Below are 12,500 nucleotides of genomic sequence, written 5' to 3' on the forward strand. Positions count from 1 at the left end.
TCTACAATCTGAAGTGCGACACGTAGTGAGCTTGTAGATCAGCTTTTTTTCAGTGTGAGACACTGGTGCGCAACTAAATATAAATCAGGGATAACATTTTATTGATTACTCATGCCATGGAGACTCGAGTTCAATGATATGTTTTGCTTTTTGTTTTGTCTCAAAACATTTATTATAGTAAATGTACCCCCATTTAATCCTGGCTGGGGACCCAATTGTATTTGTTTCCCCATCCGGAACCAATGGGGGTAAATTTATTGTAATCAAATTATTGTCTTAGGAATGTGACAGAAACCAAAAAATATTATTGAACTCAAGTCTCCATGGCATGAGTAATCAATAGAAAAAAAGTCATTTTGGGGGTGAACTACTCCTTTAAGCCTAATTTATACTTTGTACGACGGTGTCTCATACCAAAAATAGCTGATCTACAGCCATCTGACGGATGGTAACTTGTAGATCAGCACTTTTTGGCACAGAGCACCTTCGTATGACAGAATGAATCATGCATTATTAGGGGCATCTGCCAATGGAGGACATTGTTTTGTATTTGATTAACTACATGTTGACATGTTATAGGATGAGCAGTGTGAAAAGAGAAAAGTGTGATAGCAACAACATTATCTACGGTAAGCCTAATGAAATGAATTGTGAAATATAAATTAGCACTACTGGGATGTACACTATGAAACATGACAGATGTTTTATATTTGCTAGAATGTATACAGTACATACTCATTATGCTGTATTCACTGTTGATACACTGTACATAGAGTAGTATAGTACCTCATGGCCACTGTACACAAGTCTAGTTGACAGTGTACACACTGCAGATTACAAACTTTTTTGAAAATAGCAGATCTACAAGTTACAGTAGCATTGAATCGGCGAAGCACTGTGAGCTTGTAGATAGGCTATACGGCACACGGCACACGGCAAACGTACGCACAGGCAAACACACGCACGCACGCACGCACGCACGCACGCGCGCACGCACGCACGCACGCACACACACACACACACACACACACACACACACACACACACACACACACACACACACACACACACACACACACACACACACACAGGCAGGTCAGCTGGCAGCTACAGTAGTTACTGCAATTGGGACGTGTCCAATACATTATGAGATGACCGCTGAGAAAGAATGACTTCATTCTCTTTAGGTTATTAAGGAGAAACCTCACCAGATTGCTCTTCTTACACAGCTCATGAAAGAGGCTGCTTTTATGGATTGACAGCTTAGTCCTTTTGTGGTGTTTCTAATGGTCCAGGTTGCCACTCCACTTCCAGAACCCTAGGTAAGGAAAGTCGTCGTTGTCGGGTGGAAACCTTGTATGTCCAAAACCGTTCGTTTTTATCATGAAAAAAAAAATTAACTAAACTAGTGAAAACAGCCGATCTACAAGCACACAACGCCTCGCACCGCGAGGCGTTGTGTGCTTGTAGATCTGCTGTTTTCTCTACTTTTGTGCGACGGCCTTGTCAGATGAAGCAGGGCTTTACTTCGCAAAAAAAAAAAACATACACATTTGAAACTTGGAGATACGAGGTTTCTGCCCGACAGTGACGAAGTGTAAGGCATCCTTGAGTGACCTTTGAGGGTGCACGGTCTGTGTCAAATTGTTGTTTATGGCAATTTTTGAACTCCTTTTTCTTATTACTGTACATCAGTGCTGATCTACCGTTTTATTGTTTCGCTGCTGCACAATTACCCCTAATGCGTTTGTTCTCATCCATGATTTGTTCAGCCCTGTGACCACTTTTTTGCTTACCGTACAGTTAATTTTATGCATTTTTGCTTCATTTAGACAAACAAGGCCAGTGTAGAGAGGATTATGGGCAGAAATGAGAGATGGTATGAATTGAAACACAGGTCTACGGTTGGAATTGAACCAGGGACGTTGTAATTAAGTGGCTGACATTATACTAAACGGTTAGGCACTGGTGCATCCTGACAGAGAAGGTAACATTCAGATGAACTGAGAGAGGCTAACATTTTAATTAATTATAGGGTAATATTTGGATCCTGTGCAAAACCAACTGAGAAGCATTACACCCACCATAGGGGGCCCCTAATCAGTTCAAAAGCAATCTGGGAACCCATTCGGTAAGAAAGGGGTGGAACAATATATATTCTTCTCTCCTTTGTTTTTGCCTTTGGGGTCACCACTTCCTTTTTTTGGGGTAGAAACAGGAAGTCGGTTTGGCTCCTCCCCTTTCTTAGTCCACTTCCTCCTGGGTGCTGCTGTGTTTATTTCTACTAAACCACGGGTCTTCAACAGGGGGTCCGGGACCCCTAGGGGGTCCTCAGAGTTACTACAGGGGGTCCTCCAAATCTTTGTGTGATAGAAACTTCTTTCTCCTTTTTTATATTAACCACAAGAGGTTTGGTGTAGAGGGGAAAAAGAGCAGACTAAGTACAGAGTCAACGGTAAAGTTTATTAAGTATTGACGGTTCAAGTGGTTAAATATCTGAAAACACAAATTGACATGAATCCAAAATACACTGGTGATTGTGTTGTCAAACAATGAAACTATATGGAATCTATGAACAGGTTGTGGGGGTCCCTGCTTCATCTCTCTCTCAACTAAGGAGTCCTGCACTAAACAACACCACTACATGTTCAGGGCAGTGGTGCTGACAGAATCTAAGAATCTGTCTTGCGAGATTAAAGGGATATTCGGGGACTGCCCCATGGTTCGAACTCCTGTTGGTCCAAACACCGTCGGCAGGTTAGCTACTCACCAGCTTTACTGAGATAAATGAAAAAGTTATCGAAAAAACAGCCTGCTCACGTATTAGGGTAGTATGAGTCACAAAAAACTTTTAATGAATTTATCATGGTTAAAATGGAGTTTGAAGTTACAATGGGTACGTATGGGGAGAAGCCCTGGAGGAGGACTGATAACATTTACATCAAATATCTAAATATTAAATCAAGCAAATTAAAAACTCTCCAGGGTGTTCATAAAAGCCTGATTACACGATAAAATGACCAAAAGTTTTTTTTTTTTAAAGTGAAATATCCCTTTAATTCAAAGAAACACAACAAAAGCTGGACAAAATCCCAATACTGTATATAGAAATGGAGCTAAAACAGATCAACTTTTCCAAAAAACATAAGAAAGTTGCAATTGATCTAGTTTTCGGTACTATGGGTGTGGAGACCTGTACCAAACTCCAGTCCTAAGCACCAAACTAAAATGAGGACACCTACTTCCCTGGAGCTCAACTGAATGTTAGAAAAGTAAGCCATATTTTGTTTTATTTTTTGGTGGGGTGGGGAGTGTAGCCGTCTTTTTTAAGAAGTAACTGTGAGATTTTGAATTACTGATAGATACTTCCATAAATTCAAATGAATTATTAGTCCATCAATTACAAAGAATTGCTTCCTGAAGGATATAAATAAACATAGTCCTACTAGTTTAGTCACACATCAACACTATAGTGACAATACTCTGAGTGGTTATTTATTTTCATGCATAACAGTGGTGAGTCATGTAACGTTTCAGTGAGCTGCACAAGGAGGCTGCGATCAGGTCATCATCAACAAAGGTCAGCAACTACTATAACCATTCTTTTTATGATGGCTGTTGACATGAATCTGTCCTTCTTTCGATCCATCTATCTTATGAGAGATTATTGTTTTCGCCATGAAATGGTCATTTGTTTATTTATTTATTTTTATAATAAAAAATTAAGTTACGGTTTTGAACCATGGGAAGAGTATAGCTGCTAAAATAGCAGTAGCTAATGGGGATCCAAATCCAAATAACAACAAACAAAATTAGATGTAATAGAATGTATTACTCTTTTTCAATAGGGATACTTAGATGTTGCTAAAATAAGAGAGCAAGATATTGGCTCTGTTTAATTCTAGTAAGTAATCACATGAAGTTTGTCGACATCATTAATCCATGTCATTCTCTTCCAAGAGCAGCAGACTGCCACCACTTGCGTTGAAATATTTGCCAAGCAATTATTCATAAAGAGTCTTACTTTGAGCATAACATAATTGGACAACAAGGACAGATCAAATGCACTCCTTGTTAGACGTCTCTATCACAGGGTGGGTTCACTAGGCTGGTGGAACAGTGCCCATTGGGCATGGACACATGCAAACACTTTGTTTCACTAAGCACTGAGATTCCTGTGACTGGCCATCTATGAACAGACAAACTATGCTGCTATTCCCCAGACCTGTCCACGTTCACAAACAAGCACACCACCTCCCACAGAAAAGCTGAGGAAATGGCCGGGGCCAGGCCTTATAAGGGAAACAAAGGGAAGGGGAGGGAGGGTGGCTGGTGGGATGGTGGAGGGGGGGTGTCTGCAGTGTGTGGAAATTGGAAGGCCAGAATTAGTGGGAGGTAAAGCTTCAAAGGCAAGAGCACAACCCCCACATTCTCACCAGCTCAGGGGGATGTGGCGCCAGCGAACCAGAGCCAGAAGCCCCGCAGCCCCTCGGCCGCACAGTTTTAGTTTCTCCTTCTCCCGACTCTGACCAGGGTCTGGTTTCTCAAAAGCGCCGTGCCACTGACTTCATCGTCGTCTCGTCGTGGGCAAATGTGAGACTGCATGGCAAATCGACACTTGCGGGACATAAGAATGGCGGCGGTAGTTCGGCTAAAAAAGACCCGGTCCTTCTGTGCGTTCATTTCGTGTGAAGTGAACCAGTGCAAAATATGTGTGGACAGACACCACGGGTTGTTTACGGTTGCTACGCAGCAAAACAAGTTTCTAGAAAAAAGCTCTTCAAAGACTTGAGAGAGTATCCCACCTCCTTAGTTCCATTGTAATTAAGCAGTCAGAGAAGCAGATTAAAGTATTCTTCTGATTGGCCATGGGGCAATTCAACAACAACAATACTTCCTGTTTTACCAAGACCCAGGAGAATTATCACTTCTTAGTAGGGATGGGACAATATGAAAATTTCATATCACGATTATTGTGACCGAAGAAATCGGGATTTATCAAAATCCATTATCCTGGGGCGGAACATTTGCCATAAAATAGCCGATCTACAAGCTCAGAACGCGTCGCAACTGGCAAAGACATTTGATAGAGTGAAAAAAAGTATGTATATTATAAGTACCTTTTACCAATTATGGAGGGTTTACTTTAAGTGGTACCGGATATGCAGCTCGGTAAATAAAAGGTGAATTGATCCCAGTGCAAGAAGGAGGACGATATCACGATAAATTAAATCTCCACGATACGATTATCGTGAGTGTTTTTTATCACGATAAACGATAATATCGCTTATCGTCCCATCCCCACTTCTTAGTGGCTGAACTAACAAGCAAATTCAATCAACAAGTGTGATGTCATATTTTGATCACAGATGAAAATGAATGCACAAACCCAATTAAACTGTCATAAGATCAATGACTTGATCATTGGTGAGATGCAAGCTAAATGACCATGTTTGACACTGACCTGCCCCGATTGCTACAATCTAACCATCCCAGTCTTCCAGGCCTATGTCCATTTCTGACCATATTCACACAATGGCCATTTTGATCTTACTTCATAGGGGAGAGAGTGGGATTTCTAACCCGCCAAGTATGAAATAAGAGCAAAACAATCATGTGAATATGGCCAATGGCCATATTCAAAGGATGACAAGTAAACCCATGGAGCTCCATATTATTTTATGTAGTTATATACTATTCATGTTATTATGGCACTTTTAATTTACACGACATGATACTGGCTCAACTCAACACGACTCTACTCACTTTTGGTACAAGATACTTTTAGTGCATTTATAGTGCATATTCCACTGCAGATAGATATACCCCTTCAATGTAGCTGGTCCACATAGCAACAACATCCAACTGTTTTCTCAGTCCTGCTCCCCTTAAAGCTTGAGTAACGTCTGCTCCCGCAATATTTCCATTGGGAAGCAAATACAAACAGAAACACAGAATGACCACCATTAGCACCACGGACAGCGACACAGTGGGCTGGGCTTACTGCTCGCCAGGAGTTGTCGCTAGATTATTAATAAATAAATGCATATCGGTAACACGGTTTTGAGATTACGTTCTCCTACAGTTCATTTATTTCAGTATTAATTGTTAAAGGTCAGACCTGCCTCATTGCTTTGCTTTAGTCTTCTTAACAAACTCTTTTTGTTGGCTGTTGGATGCTTTGCTCCGTACGCACTACGCAGCCTTTAATGTCAATGGCTAGTTTAAAACAAACTAGAAAGATTCAATTGGAAATTGCAATCAATATTAAGCCCATATCTGGGAATGCCCATATATGGACATAGGCCTACTGTGTCAGTCTCATGTGGTCTATGATGTCAAACATCTATGATGTCAGTCATCTCCATATTTGGGAAAAGTTAACTTTTTAATTAAAGTCAATGGGGAAAATATATTCACGAATAAATGTATACAAATTAAAATATGTAACGAATCTCTTAGCAAAATGCAAGGAATCAATTCCCGATGAAGCCGGTCAATTTGACATGTGGCTTTGTCTTTATTTATCTAGGAAGGGAAAGATAGAATAATGTTGTACAAGTACTATAGTCTAGTTGCCCTGCAGAGGCAACCACAGTAATTCAAGATTCAGGAGCTTCAATGCAGTACTGGGGACTGGGGAGTCCGTCATGAGTGATGACCAATGCAGTGTTTTCACGTCACTCTTTATACCAGGTACCTACAAGGTAATAGGTACTACTTTTGCCAAATGGAAAACCAAAAAAGGCACTAATGTGAGGTGGAAAAGTGCCATTAGATGCCAGCGAAATAGCACATCAAAAGCTCTACAAGCTCACAACGCGTTGTGAGCGTGTAGATCGGCTATTTTCAAATAGCCAAGGTATGAAATATTATAATTTATATCTGCAAAGTAACTAGCAACTAACGTTTTCAAATAAATGTAGTGGAGTAAAAGTACAATATTTGGAAACGAAATGTAGTGGAGTAAAAGTACAATATTTGGAATAGAAATGTAGTGGAGTAAAAGTACAATATTTGGAATAGAAATGTAGGGGAGTAGAAGTAAAAGTATTGGAAATTAAGTACAAATACCTCAAAACTGTACTTAAGTAATAAGTACATTACTTAAGTACATGTACTTAGTTACTTTACACCACTGCATACTTGTATTATTAGCACTCTGCTGTTGGTTGACAAAGATTCAGGGTGCTTGCGCCGACCTTACACTTTGTAAGTTGCTTAGGATAAGTGTCTGCTCAATTATTGTAAATTAGGACGGTGACCTAACTGTGACATTGTTCCACTATACTAGCTTAAAATCCATATCAAATTGTGATGGCAGGAGTTAACAATGAAAGCTTAACAGAGTTTAAAAAAGGGGTGAAACGACAGATTTTCTCTAGACATTTTAACTACAACACTATTTTGTAGCATTTCTTAACAGAGAAATGTAGCCAGGCGACGATGGAAAGAAGCAGCAGGTGCAGGTGCATCGTTAAGTAGGCAACCATTTGGAGAAACATGCTGCTATAACAATATTGATTCAAGTAGCACAAATAACAGCTATCTTGGCAAAAAGAAAAAGAAAACATTGATGTCTATTGTCTAATTCCTCCTTAGTATCTAATCCTCTCTGAAATGATAGTTCAGTGTCCAGTAAAACAAGTGGTTGCCCTACCATATGCTGTGGTAACCAGGGGTATAGCTTTCCTGTTTTTTCTCCTGATTTGCACACTTCTATTAGCGCATGTGCCTTAATAACTAAAGTGTAATAGAATTGATAGGCTTGAGGACTATCATTACTGGTAGTAGTGCATTGTACCCACTACCCAGTGGAGGATTAAGTACTCAGATGTTGGACTTAATCGTAGCAATACCACAGAATAAAAATACTTTGTTAGAAATAAATTCAAATTCAAAATAAAATTGAAGTCAGTGGAGTGGAGTAAAGATTAAACATTTGCCTCTGAGATGTAGTGGAATAGAAGTTGAAAGTAAAGCAAATGTACAGTGAAATTGTAATTAAGTACATTTACTCGAGTGCAGTACTTAATTTGCACCAGTGATTGTACCTATTACATCACATTCATATTCCCATAACCATGGTAATAAGGAGTGCCCACTATGATTGTTATTGTAAGCCACAGTTGTATCACTCAACAAAAGATCCCACATCAAGGTGTCAATGGAATACTAGTAAGACGCATCAGGGCGACAAGCCAGTGATGTAAATCGGACCAGTTACCCATACATGGAGACTCCTGGTACCAATATATGGAGATCCATGTACTGTATTATGGAGATATGCTGTGAGACCCCAAACATGCTTACTCAGTTATTCGTTATGTGAAAATCCTATGACATCTATCACATCTGACATCATACATACAATCCCTTTTATGCCCATACATGGAGATCCCTCCATATATGGGCATTCCCATATGAAGTCTGTTAGATATGGGCTTAATATTGATGACATCAGCCCATCATACAGTATATGGGGATATAAAGGGGATTCTGTTAGTGGTTCCCATGACATCACAACATACAATCCCTTTTTATGCCCATACATGGAGATCCCTGTCTGAACCAGCCACACCACAGTGATGTCACCTGTTTATGCCCGTACAGTATATGCATGGAGATCCCTGCTCTGAGTATCTGACATAACTGTGATGTCACAGTGATGTGTCAGGGGAACCACAGTGTCAGGCGTTATAGACAGACAGACAGACAGACAGAGATACGGTCAAGCTGTGACCGTTCACATACTAAACTGCAACCTATGGTCGCAATTAATCTCCAAAAATACTTTCTCACTAAGTTAAACAATCTTGAATGACCTGTACACCAGCTTTTAAGATGCTAATGTTGGGAGGTTTATTTGTATAGTACATTTCAACAACTAGGCAATGTGCTGTATAGGTTGTTTACAAAAAAAACACTGAGGAGCAAATTATAGTTTATTTCTTCAAGAGTGCCAAACTGACACATGTTGTATTACAGGCTATGGCCAAAGCTACGGTGTTCTACTCCTAACACACTGGTTCTCAATGCGGGGTCCAGGGGAATCCCCCAGCTAAATGACTGATAGTTAGGAACCTATAGTTCCATTTGTACACTATCAGAGTTAAATTAGCATTCAGAATTAGTTTGGGGTCTGAGAAATAATAATCATAATCAAATGGGGGTGCAAGGACCTCCACTGGCTGTCGGTCAGTCAGTCAGTCCCTCTGTCAGTTAGTCAGTCCGTCAGTCCGTCACATCACGTCACGTTACATCACGTCACGTCACACTTTTGGCCCTACTAGTATCTCCGGCAGCGTAGCCAAACTTTGCAGACACTCCTTAACCTCCGCCCCTGATTTCTCACATGCCCCTCTTCTAGCACCACCATGAGGTTGCCGACCTGACAGTCGCTTATATCCCGATTAGGGAGTCTTACTGGTGCATATTAATTATCAAACTGGGGGTCCTTGAAATTAAACAGGTGGAGAACCAGTGTTACATGAGCCTTGGACTACACCATCACAAACAACCTTTTATATCACTATTCCTCAGAAGTGTGTTATGTCATTCACCCTCCTGAGTCCTGACCTGTCACTCATAAGTCTGCTTGTTTGTGCAGAACCTGTGCATGTTGTCCTCTTTCTTTCCTTTCTGCCCCTTCTGCTCTCACAGTCAAAGCAACTGTTCTACTCAGTTGGGTCCTTCCTCCATATCAATTAGCTTTCCCAGTTCCCTTTGCCGCATCATTCACAAAAAGCTTAGAAGTGTCCGTTTTCAATTTTCAAATGGACACATTGTTCTGCAGAAAATGTGTTTCCATTTTTATTATCATTTTCTCAATATATATTTCCTCTCAATTTCTCAATTTCTACATGTTAGAGTGTTAGAGTCACACTTCCAGCCCATCCTCTGTGTCATGTTGCCCCAGTTGGCTTAGAGGTGGCATTCTAATTAAAGGTCAAATAGGCACAAGTCCCTGTTTTTTAAGGATTCTTTTTTGGCATTTCTGCATCTTTGGCACAGGACAGCAGTGAGTGACAGGAACAGCCACCAGGGCGCCTACTTATTTTCTATTTTGGAACAACCTGCACTACACTTCTGCCATACAACATGGCAACACTATTATCCAATCAACTTGTCAATCAAGGTGCTTTGCTTCAGAGAGGCAGGAGGCTGAGGGTAGTGTAGGGAAGATGACATGCGATGCACCTCCTCTCCGGGCTGGAATCGAACCAGGGACGATGCTATTTGTGGTCGACGCGCTATCCGGTCAGCTACCGGCACGCCGCCCCCCCCCCCACACCCCTGCAGCCATTTTCAAATGGGTCAATAACGGGCATCACTGCTGCAGACCGCAGATCATGGAGATGCAGACTGAGAGGCTCGGCGTGAGGCTCCAGCCAAACCCAACTAACAATAAACCATGGCTTCTCATTTTCCTCCATCCAAAATGGCACACGGTTGTGTTGTTTGTGTCCAATGCAGCAGCGGTCAGTACCACTACTATTACAACTAATACTTTCATATTACTCAACACCTCAAGACTAGGGCTGTCACAATTATTACATAATCGTCTAATCGCATTTATTTGAGGTTATCGCAATTATTTTGTATAATCGTCATAATCGCTTCCATGTTGAGAAATGTTAATATAGTTTCAAACACTTTCAAAAAGTATTGGAAATAGCAGATCTACAAGCTCACAACGCATCGCATTGCGTTGTGAGCTTGTAGATCGGCTATTACCACTATCAATGTTCTTTTTTAAGTATAAAATTGTCAATTTCTTTGTATATTTAAGTTATGTGTCATGATTGCCATGTGCAACTTCAAACCCTAAAAGCCAAACAGAAATGTAATTGTCAACGACAAATACACAATTAAATCGTTAATCGCAATTATTTGAGTGACAATTAATCGTCATGTAAAATGTCATAATCATGACAGCCTACTCAAGACCTATACTTTGCAATTGCTGTCATGTTGCGTCACGTTGTGAGCTTGTAGATCTGGAATGTTTTGCCATTTCTGAAAAACGTGGAAATCTTTGGAAATGTTGGCCTAATAATGACATTCCCAAATAAGTATAATATGTGTACTTTATTTTCCATATTTCTCTACAGTTTATTATTTTATAATTCATTGTAGCACTATGTCAACCTTGTGCAGAGGTTGCATTGTCTGCACTGGTTTGTTTACATTTGTGTTTTGTTTCCCCAACGTGATCCTGAGCAAAAAAGAAAAGATTTGCGTAGAGTGAATTCAAGATAACTACAGTATAAAAGACTAGGGCTGCAAACAACTACTCTTTGCTACTACGCAGCTGAATCAGAATTATCTTCATTTTTCTTTTTTACTTCCATATCTATTTCCTACCCATATATGGTGCTTTGGAAGATTAACTTTTGCCAGTCCCAAGGAAGCATGACAACACCATAGCTGACTTGTATTAACCAGTAAGTGAATGAGAATAGTTTGGGGAACATGGTCTGGTCACAGGTGGTATAAGGTTACATTCTGAATGATGTTGATATGCTTTCTCATGCCTGTCGATGATGTAGCGGTCAAGCTGCTCACCGCTGGAGCCACACATACTGTTGAGGGATCAAATCCCTCTTGTGCGTCATCCCACTGCGTTCCACTTGGGTTTCTTCCTGTCTGTCTCCAATGTATAAAAAAAGAATTACTAAATAGCCGCTCTGACAAACTGATATAAGTTCATTTCTCTCATGAGAAGGGAAAGTATTGTTGCTGAGCGGTGCTAACCGCTCCTACATCTGGCTGTTTAGGTCCGTATGAGTGTCCGTATGAGTGTCCGTATGAGTGTCCATATGAGCACGAGACTAACGCCATAGACAGACAGTATGCAGAGACCGACATCACCACAGCTGATGTCACGGACAGAAAGGGCCATACAAGGAGACATGGTGCGATTTCTTTGTAAGTGAATGCGCTACTTCATCATACAAGAGTGACGCACAAAATTGGTGAAAATAGCAGATCTACAAGCTCACAACGCCTCACATAGCTTATGTTGCTATCGGGCAGAGAAACGCTTCTCCATATTTCAACTTTATATGTTTTTTCATAAATGAATGCCCTGCCTACTTCATCATACAAGAGTGTAGCACAAACGTGAAAATAGCGGATCTACAAGCTCACAACACCTCACGATGCAAGACGTTGTGGGCTTGTTGATTTTCACTATTTCAAAAATACTAAAACTATTTAGAATAACAATAAAGAATAACTTTTTTGGTCATACAAGGTCTCCACCCGACAGCACGATATGTGGCTCGTAATGCACACCATGTGCATCTCGGCCACTCGTCATTATTCAGAGCAGCTCATTTGCACCACACCATTCTAACTTCCACAACTGCTCTGCACTCGGAATGTGAATCAGATTTATTCACCGCCTACACATAGCAGGATACATGTACTGGGAACTTGTTGTGGTGTGTGTGTGTGTGTGTGCACATTATATGTTACAAACAACATACGTTTCG

The 12,500-nt window shown here is 40.6% G+C and overlaps 1 protein-coding gene across 1 annotated transcript in view; it reads right to left on the bottom strand.

Moving 5' to 3' along the window:
- The window catches only part of cxxc5a (CXXC finger protein 5a), a 37,361-nt gene that overhangs the window by 19,443 nt on the left and 5,418 nt on the right, over nt 1–12,500 (bottom strand). The gene's annotated exons all lie outside the window — the stretch shown is intronic.

This window comes from Nannobrachium achirus (genome assembly GCF_963921795.1).
Source record: "Nannobrachium achirus genome assembly, chromosome: 19".
In the NCBI taxonomy this organism is placed as follows: domain Eukaryota; kingdom Metazoa; phylum Chordata; class Actinopteri; order Myctophiformes; family Myctophidae; genus Nannobrachium; species Nannobrachium achirus.